At 46.5% G+C, this 9,844-nt stretch overlaps 1 protein-coding gene across 2 annotated transcripts in view; it reads left to right on the top strand.

Annotated features, from left to right (window-relative positions):
• The first annotated feature begins 7,173 nt into the window (after nucleotides 1-7,173).
• The window catches only part of FAM193A (family with sequence similarity 193 member A), a 50,003-nt gene continuing 47,332 nt past the window's right edge, over nucleotides 7,174-9,844 (top strand). Inside the window, exon 1 of one of the 2 annotated variants that reach the window (XM_081917736.1) lies at nucleotides 7,174-7,572. The gene's annotated coding sequence lies outside the window, so the exon portion shown is untranslated. Of the gene's footprint in view, nucleotides 7,573-8,056; nucleotides 8,087-9,844 lie in introns of those variants that run through there. The other variant, XM_081917735.1, reaches the window with a different exon arrangement.

Raw genomic sequence — 9,844 nt, 5'->3', positions numbered from 1 at the left:
GGGAGGCGGTCAGCTGACGCGACGTCAGGATCCTTCCGCCGGCGCCTTTCGGGGGGGGGGGGAGGTCGCGGGCGACCCGGGCTCAGGCGAGGCTGCCTCAGCCAGGTTTCCAGGGAGGAGATGAGCCTTCCTCTTTTACCAGAGAATAACCTTCCCGGGGTGTTTTGGCTTTAAGAGTTAAACCATTCACCATGAAGCATGCGTCTGTGTCACATAAGAAATAAATACATGTTATAATCCTGTACTGTATATTATACTCTCCTAGATTGCCTCCTTGCACTCCCACTTTCCTTTATTATTTCAGCCCCAATCCTCTTCCTTTGCAGGTTGGATTATTGATCGAATAATTATTTAAAATGGTTTATGAACTACTTAATAGTTTTAAAAATATATTCATGTGATGAACAATATTTAAAAAACCAGTATCAGTGAAACAAAAATACCACCTAAAGCCACTAAAACAGCAGTATAGAAGCAAATTAAACAAAATTTTGAGAGATTCAAGTGCATAAAGCAGAATCCAACCATATGAGTTAGGAAAAGCTTGGGAAAAAATATAGGTATTTACAATAAATGTGAAGCAACTGATGGTTCCTGCTATATTTTAGGGAAGAGGGAGGCATTCCACAGAGTAGGGGCAACAGCAGAAAATGCCTATTTTGGAGTCACCATCCTATGTTATTCTGTAGGGTGTGCTGCCACAAGTGGAATTTATCCTGATTAGCTAAGTGATCTTCCAAGTTTATATAGGGGCAGGTGATATTTCAGGAAAACTGGTTCTGAGTTGTTCAGGGCTATATAAGGTATATGTTAAGATCTTGAGCATGGCCTGGCAGCTTACTGGTAGCCAGCACAGTTCCCTCAGCACAGGTGTAATCTATGGGCAACTCAACAATCTGTCCACAGCATTCTACAACTTTGTCACAGTTAACTTGGTTCTGCTCCCCATCCAACATAAAACCTGCCCACCCATCATGGCCATCTGGGTGTAGCCAGAATTTATGGGGGGGCAGGCTTTATGTTGGGGGGAGCAGAATAAATTTATCTATGATGCTATTGGTCAGTTAGTTAAGTATTTTTATTTACTTGATTTGTAAGCCTTCAAATCATGTGTGGATGACTCATATCATCCTGAGCTGAGTATCCTATACTTGGCAACTAAATTTGCATGTGTTAATGTTTAGGTCAGGTGTGAATAGGTCAGGATATGCCTGAAGGCCTGACAGGAGAGGAGGCTGGAATCAGGCTTGTCATCAAGGTTCATAATGGTGGGTTTCCTGTCATATTAGCCTTTTTATTATGTCAACCTTTTTATTAACACCTATAACAGAGAACCCCTTCATGGATCACTGCCTTGCCATGGTGAAGGGGCTTGAAGAACTCAGAGAAGCTATGAACTATGCCGAGCAGGGCACCCAAGATGAACAGGTCATAGTGGATCCACCTGGAGGAGGAACTGGCAAGCCACTCCAGTATCCCTGCCAAGAAAACTCCTTGGACAAAGACAACAGGCATATAAAAGTTATGATGCTAGAAGATGAGCCTCTCAGGTCGGAAGGCGTCCAACATGCTACTGGGGAAGAGCGGAGGACAAGTACAAGTAGATCCAGAGCTGATGAAGCGGCTGGGCTAAAGCTGAAAGGACATTCAGTTGCAAATATGCCTGGAAGCGAAAGGAAAGTCCAATGCTGTAAAGAAAAATATTGCATAGGAACCTGGAATGTAAGAACCATGAACCTGGGTAAGTTGGATGTGGTCAAAAATGAGATGGCAAGAATAAATATTGACATCTGGGCATCAGTGAACTAAAATGGACGGGAATGGGCGAATTCAGTTCGGATGACCATCATATCTACTACTGTGGGCAAGAAACCCACAAAAGAAATGGAGTGGCCCTCATAGTCAACAAAAGAGTGGCGAAAGCAGTACTGGGATGCAATCTCAAAAATGATAGAATGATCTCGATACGAATCAAAGGCAGACCTTTTAACATAACAGTAATCCAAGTTTATGCACCAACTACTGGTGCTGAAGAAACTGAAATTGACCAATTCTATGAAGACTTACAACACCTTATAGAAGTGACACCAAAGAAGGATGTTCTTCTCATTATAGGGGATTGGAATGCTAAAGTAGGGAATCAAGAGATAAAAGGAACAACTGGCAAGTTTGGCCTTGGAGAGCAAAATGAAGCAGGGCAAAGGCTAATAGAGTTCTGTCAAGAGAACAAGCTGGTCATCACAAACACGCTTTTCCAACAACACAAGAGACGACTCTACACGTGGACATCACCAGATGGGCAGCATCGAAACCAGATTGATTATATTCTCTGCAGCCAAAGATGGAGAAGCTCAATACAGTCAGACTGTGGCTCAGATCATCAGCTTCTTATAGCAAAATTCAAGCTTAAACTGAAGAAAGTAGGAAAAACCACTGGCCGGTAAGATACAATATAAATCAAATCCCTTATGAATACACAGTGGAAGTGAGGAACAGGATTAAGGATTTAGATTTGCTAGACAGAGTGCCTGAAGAACTATGGATGGAGGCTCGCAACATTATACAGGAGGCAGCAACGAAAACCATCCCAATGAAAAGGAAATGCAAGAAAGCAAAGTGGCTGTCCAATGAGGCCTTACAAATAGCGGGGGAGAGAAGGCAAGCAAAATGCGAGGGAGATGGAGAAAGATACAGGAAATTGAATGCAGATTTCCAAAAAGTAGCAAGGAGAGATAAGAAGGCCTTCTTAAACGAGCAATGCAAAGGAATAGAGGAAAACAACAGAATGGGAAGAACCAGAGATCTGTTCAAGAAAATTGGAGATATGAAAGGAACATTTCGTTCAAAGATTGCCATAATAAAGGACAAAAGTGGTAAGGACCTAACAGAAGCAGAAGACATCAAGAAGAGGTGGCAAGAATACACAGAGGAATTATACCAGAAAGATATGGATGTCTCATACACCCCAAGTAGTGGGGTTGCTGACCTTGAGCCAGACATCCTGGAGAGTGAAGTCAAATGGGCCTTAGAAAGCACTGCAAATAACAAGGCCAGTGGAAGTGATGGTATTCCAGCTGAACTATTTAAAATTTTAAAAGATGATGCTGTTAAGGTGCTACACTCAATATACCAGCAAGTTTGGAAAACTCAGCAGTAGCCAGTGGATTGGAGATCAGTCTACATCCCAATCCCATAGAAGGGCAGTGCTAAAGAATGCTCCAACTACCGCACAATTGCACTCATTTCACACGCTAGCAAGATTATGCTTAAAATTCTACAAGGAAGGCTCAAGCAGTATATGGACCGAGAACTCCCAGAAGTGCAAGCTGGATTTAGAAGAGGCAGAGGAACCAGAGACCAAATTGCAAACATGTGCTGGATTATGGAGAAAGCTAGAGAGTTCCAGAAAGACATCTACTTCTGCTTCATTGACTATGCAAAAGCTTTTGACTGTGTCAACCACAGCAAACTATGGCAAGTTCTTAAAGAAATGGGAGTGGCTGATCACCTCATCTGTCTCCTGAGAAATCTCTATGTGGGACAAGAAGCTACAGTTAGAACTGGATATGGAACAACTGATTGGTTCAAAATTGGGAAAGGAGTACGACAAGGCTGTATATTGTCTCCCTGGTTATCTAACTTATATGCATGCGAAAGGCTGGGCTGAATGAATCCTAAGCCGGAATTAAGATCGCCGGAAGAAATATCAACAACCTCAGATATGCAGATGACACAACCTTGATGGCAGAAAGTGAGGACGAATTAAAGAACCTTTTATTGAGGGTGAAAGAGGAGAGTGCAAAATATGGTCTGAAGCTCAACATCAAAAAAATGAAGATCATGGCCACTGGTCCCATCACCTCCTGGCAAATAGAAGGAGAAGAAATGGAGGCAGTGAGAGATTTTACTTTCTTGGGCTCCATGATCACTGCAGATGGTGACAGCAGCCGCGAAATTAAGAGACGCCTGCTTCTTGGGAAGAAAGCAATGACCAACCTCGACAGCATCTTAAAAAGTAGAGACATCACCTTGCCAACAAAGGTCCGTATATTAAAAGCTATGGTTTTCCCAGTAGTGATGTATGGAAGTGAGAGCTGGACCATAAAGAAGACTGATCGCCGAAGAATTGATGCTTTTGAATTATGGTGCTGGAGGAGACTCTGGAGAGTCCCATGGACTGCAAGAAGATCAAATCTATCCATTCTGAAGGAAATCAGCCCTGAGTGCCCACTGGAAGGACAGATCGTGAAGCTGAGGCTCCAATACTTTGGCCACCTCATGAGAAGAGAAGACTCCCTGGAAAAGATCCTGATGTTGGGAAAGATGGAGGGCACAAGGAGAAGGGGACGACAGAGGACAAGATGGTTGGATAGTGTCTTCGAAGCTACAAACATGAGTCTGACCAAACTGTGGGAGGCAGTGGAAGACAGAAGTGCCTGGCGTGCTCTGGTCCATGGGGTCACGAAGAGTCGGACACGACTAAACGACTAAACAACAACAACATAACAGAGAAAGAAAATGCATGAGCCAGGTTCCTTGGCAAAACTCATGGTTAGCTAACGGAAGTAGAATCTTGATCCTGTGTTTTGGGTTTGTCAGGGTGGGGTTAGGGTTAGGGTTAGGACTATTTTTACCTTTGTTGATTGACTGACTTTTCCCTGGACTTGAAACACTCTGCTTGCTTATTCTTTCCTGCACATTGCAGTAGATGTTCTGCGTCAATCACTACGCTAGTAGGGCAATATTTTCCAACTCTGGTGAGCTGTGTTCTGCGTGGTGAGCTGTTCTTTTCTATTCTGTGTTCCATGTATTTGCTTATTTTCCCCTATTTTCTTTTTGTGTCTTCCCACCTTCCAATTGTAAGCCTACGAACAGGTACTGTACTTTTTTTTACTGATCTTCATTGCCACTTGGGGAGCCTTTTTTGCCTAGCTAACCAGCACTATATAAATAGAGTTCTGGAATAATTTTGAACTATTTATGATTTATTTTCTAGTTCTAATCTACAACACCTCATCCACACAGTGGCAGAGGAACCCTCTCCGGCACCTGGGGCGGGATGCCAAGGGGTGGGGCGAACCACCCAGCGGCGCACACACGGCATGCCGTACGGACTGCGCATGCATGGCAGCTTGTACGGTCACTGTGCAAGTGGCAGCCCATATGGAGCGCGTGAGAGCGACAGTCCGTACAGATGCCATGTGAGCAGCGTGCATACTAACTGCATGCATGCCCTCGCCTGCTCTACAGCTGGGGGGGCAGTGGGTCATCTTGTCACACCGCCCCCCCAGAGTGGTGCCCAGGGCAGTACACCCCCCTCCTTCATCCACCCCTGCACCCACAGCAATAAATGCTTAGGTGGTTTTGAGGGAGGGGATGAGATTTACGGGGAAAGTTTAGCCACTGTCCCATCTGTTGCGTGGGAGCCAACAGGCAGCATGCTTGGCTAACAGCCGAGAGAAACCAGGCACGCAGTGAGCTTCTTTATCAGTTCATTTATTTAGTATCAATGCAATGCAGAGTACTCCTTCATAGCTGAGCTGTTGCCCAGAGACCCCTCCTACTTAAAGTGGCTGCCAAGGGGCTCCTTCTACCTGTTTGGTTTTCAGCTCTATGCAATGGATAAAACGCCTGGTTCTGCTAGCTTGCTCCTGTTATAAGAATTTTAAGATCTTATATATATAAAGTAAATGTTCATAAATGTACCAAGCAAGCATATACATAAATGTATAGACCACATGTCTGAGACCCACAGAAAAGGTCCTGAAACCATTTGTCTCTTCCAAATGACCTCTAATATTTCTCTGCAAGGTTGAAGGAAATGGGGAGCCTCCCCATTCCCTCTTTGCTCACAAATCCTATCTCAAGGGCACATTTAAGATATGAATAGGGTGAGCCTGTGACCTGTATTCAGGGATTGAGTAGTTATCATAACAAAAGAGTAGCCAGGATGCCCAGGTAATCCAATCAGGTAACCTGGCAGACAGGATAAAAACAAAGCACTCAGATTTCTGTAGTCCGCCCCTTTTCTGATATACGTATGATGTATTGGAGGGTGGTTTGGGCTACACCCCTTCTGTGATGTACGTATGATATATGGAGGGGTGGGCCGTTCAAAAGTCTATATAAGGGCTTGCACACCTTTGTCCTGGGTCCCTCCTGCCTCCTGTGTGGCAGTGAGCACCCTGTTGCAGCAGTTAATAAAGATCAGGCTTATAGCTGCGTTGCTTTTGTATATCCTGGTCTGGTCTCTGTTCATTTTCTGACCGGTTTGAGCCTTAAAAGATACTCTCTCCGAAGGTCCAGTCTTCCTTAAGAAGCTGAACCCCTTGAAGGGACCCCTCAATATTCTTGTTTCACTCCAACTCCTGGACGCATCTTGGGGTGCCCCTCACCTCCTCATCTGACCAGTCCCTGACAGCTGCTTATTCATATTTCCATATTTGCATGGAGCTGCTGCCCCCCCCATTGGGCTCTTTTTAGCATGACAGCCATTTTGTGCTCACAGCAGCCATCGTGTCACAGACTCTCAGGATCCCAAAAGTGCCCACAGACCCCAAACACATTGGCGGCCACTGTCTGAACTCACTCTTTTGGAGACCAGGCTCGAAAGTCTGTTGTGATCTTGAAAGAATTAATATTCAGAGCCACTTGAGCACAACAAAACGTACTTTTGCAACACCTGGAGGAAGTTTTCTCCCCTTTCCTGCCCACTTTTCGTTTCCTTGGCCTATGTTAACTTGCGCTAAAAATTCATCCAAACCCATTAAACCAGTGGTGTCCAATCTGTTTTCAGAGAGGGCCAGATTTGATGAAGTGAAGGGCTGTTGTTGAGGTTTTTAGGATTTTACCCCAGGAAATAAGCTGCCACAGGAACCGGATTAAACTGACTGGAGGGCCGAATTAGGCCCCTGCAACGGACTTTGGACATGCCTGCATTAAACCGTGTGCCCTTGCAGTTGGGTGTCGAGTCATGTTGTCCAATATCTTTGGTTCTAGGAGGGTCATTATTAAAAGTCCATAAAATAGATTTGGCGGGGAATGGCGTTAAATAGTAGTAGTAATCATCATCGTCATCACACCTCAAAGTCTAGTTGACCGTTAAGAGCAGTTATTACTTTCGGTCACAAACAGCCAAGTGGAGGAGGGCCGGTTTGACTTCGTTTTCCCACGAGGGCCGCTCCTTCCCGCGAAGCCCCTCTCGGGCTCCCTGCCCAAGCCCGCTTCCTGGCGAGCCGCGCGGCGGGGTCGGTTTGGGCCGGCTCGGAATGGAGGGAGCGCAGGGGCGATGCGGGTGTCGGGAGCAGCCAGCCCCGGCCAGCACTGCAGCCCGGCAGCCCGCAGACACATGAAAGCGAAGGGTTCCCTGTGTCTTGGCTCGGCTAGCAGCGGAGAAATCCTTCCAGGGGCGGCAACACGGCCGGAGAGCCCCCGGAGGAGGAGGAGGGCAGCAGCAGCAGCCTCCAGCGGAGCCGGCAGGAATTGCGCCGCCCTCCCCGCCTCCGTCGCAGTCCCCTGCCTGGCTTTCTGGCCTAGTGGCGCTTGGCCGCGGGAAGGCAACCCCTGACTGAGGTGAGCTCGGCGGGGCGCGGGGCGCCGGGCGGGCGGGGGGAGGCTCCCGCCGCTGGTCACGGGGCGCGGCGCCCGCTTTGGGGCGCGGCCTGCACCATCTTCTTTGTGTCAGCCTCCGTTTCCCCCTCACAGCTTGGCGGAGCCGAGGCGGCTTGTGAGCGGCCTGGCGTAGCTGTCTTTCTCCCTCCCTCCCCCCATAGGCCGCCCTTGACTTTGGGCCTCCGAGGCCTGGCCTTTGTCTCCCGCCGGGGTTGAGGGGCAGCGGCGGGGAGGGCGCCGTCGCCTTGTCCCCGGCGCGCCCGGGCGCCGCCTTCTCGGTGCGGGAGAGCGGCCTTCGGAGCCGCCTTCCTGAACCCCGCTGTCCGCTGCTGGGGCTTTTGCGCAGAAGGGGCGCGCAGGAGGCCGCGGCGCTGGCGGGGTCTTCGGACTGGGCTCGGTCACTTTGCTGCCCCTGAGGAGGGTCGCTCGCTCCCCGAGGCTTGGTTCGCCCGGCATCGGCACCGCTAAAAACCAGGTAAAAACTTCCTCGAAACCCAGAGGAAGAGACCCGTGGCTCCCTTTGCCCGCGTAGCCTTGAGGTTCGGGAAACCGTATGATCGAAAGACTCGCTTTGGGGTAAAATCTTCAAGCTGGCAGAGGCACCGGCTCCTCTAAAATCAGGATTTGAGCCCCCAGCTCAATAAAATAGGGAAGTCTGTAAAGCCCGTACTTAGAAAAGAACGCGGTAGCGGCCTATTTTTCCTTTGCTCAAATTATTTTTCATCTCTCATTCTTGGTGGGCAGGTACTTTCCCCCGTACGTTATCGGTAACTGTTACTTAGATAAATTAAACTTACATGCTTACATATGGAAAGTAGGAAAGAAAGTATTCTGTCCTGAGAAGACCGTATCTGTGCAGGCCTGGATTTAATTATTTTTGTTTTTATTTTTGGCGGATGAGGAACGCCTGCCTGTCATTCAGAGCAGAAACTCCCACAGGGTTGTGAGATAAAGGCTTCTGTGAACCTCCCCAAGGGGTGCTGCCTGGTAGTATATCCCTGCATGGCTTGGCTGTGTTCGCCCCCTTTCAGTCAGTGTCCTCTGGACAAGTAGTTTCTTCTGCGTCTATATCCACAGAATGCAATTCAGTCAGTCTTGACATGGTCACAGCAAAATTGCATGATTAACAATCTTCTACCTATCTGCATGAGAATTGGGTTATCTGCATTTTTCAGTTTTTTCTTCTACTAATCAGATGATGGTCAGAGCAGTGATTTCTAGAAACAAGGTGAAAGCTTCTCTTGGAGCACAGAATTCATAGCTAAGGGGAAACCTTTTTACATATTAGAGTGAAACATGTTTCCAATATTAATTCAGATAACTGCTTCAGCCGTCAAAAGCCTAAAAATATTGATCTTGCATTTTGGCAGGTTTCCCCCTTTATGCTAGAGAGGGGTGAGAATGCAGCTTGCAGTATGTACACCAGTGAGCAAGCTTTGGGAAAGATGGCCTGAGCTCAGTGGCTAAACTGCTGACAATTTGGAAGTGTTATCAGCAGGTAGAAGTGAAATTGCTGGTGGCTGGCAAGCACAGGGATACTTCATGAGAGACAGTACGTTCTGCTTCCAAAGTTTCCCAGATCTCTTTTCCTACATGCACATAGAAAAAGTGTTACTCTGAATGCTATATGCACGTGCATTGAAGAGTGTAACTTTCTTCTGTTCATATTATTACTAAATTAGAAATCAAAGTGTGGGTTACTTATATCACCACTCAAGTCTTTAAAATTATGGAATAGACTAGCATAGCGATGAGGGGCAGTGATAGAAACAGTGGTTTGGAGCATGAAATGCTTTGTTGTTTCCAGATCTATTAAGTTTTCTTCTAAGGACATCTAGGATGCTGATTACAGATGTACAGTATTCAACAAATAGTAGTATCTTTACATCTGCCATATCATGGCAACAGTTCACATGAATTTTTACAATGAAGTGTTCATGTTCCTAGATCCTCTCATGCCCCTCTTTTTATCCATATTTCTAAAAGAGTGCAGGTGCTTCATATGTGGTAGTTGTCCTAATGTGTCCTTGTTTTTGTGAACACGTGTTGCAATGAAATATGTGTATTATCCCTTTCAGTTTCCATATGCCCTAGAAAAATGTTCCAGAGAAAATTCTCACGTTTTGTGACATTGCAAGCAGTATAGGGCATATTTCACCCAAAGTAACTAACTATAAACATATTTTCTATCTGTTTAACATCAACAATAAAAATGGGTTTTTGGATAACTAAA

This window comes from Podarcis melisellensis (assembly GCF_964234715.1).
Source record: "Podarcis melisellensis genome assembly, chromosome: 7".
NCBI lineage: Eukaryota > Metazoa > Chordata > Lepidosauria > Squamata > Lacertidae > Podarcis > Podarcis melisellensis.
The sequence above is the reverse complement of the archived record's forward strand: the minus strand, read 5'-3'. Positions and strand labels throughout refer to the sequence as shown.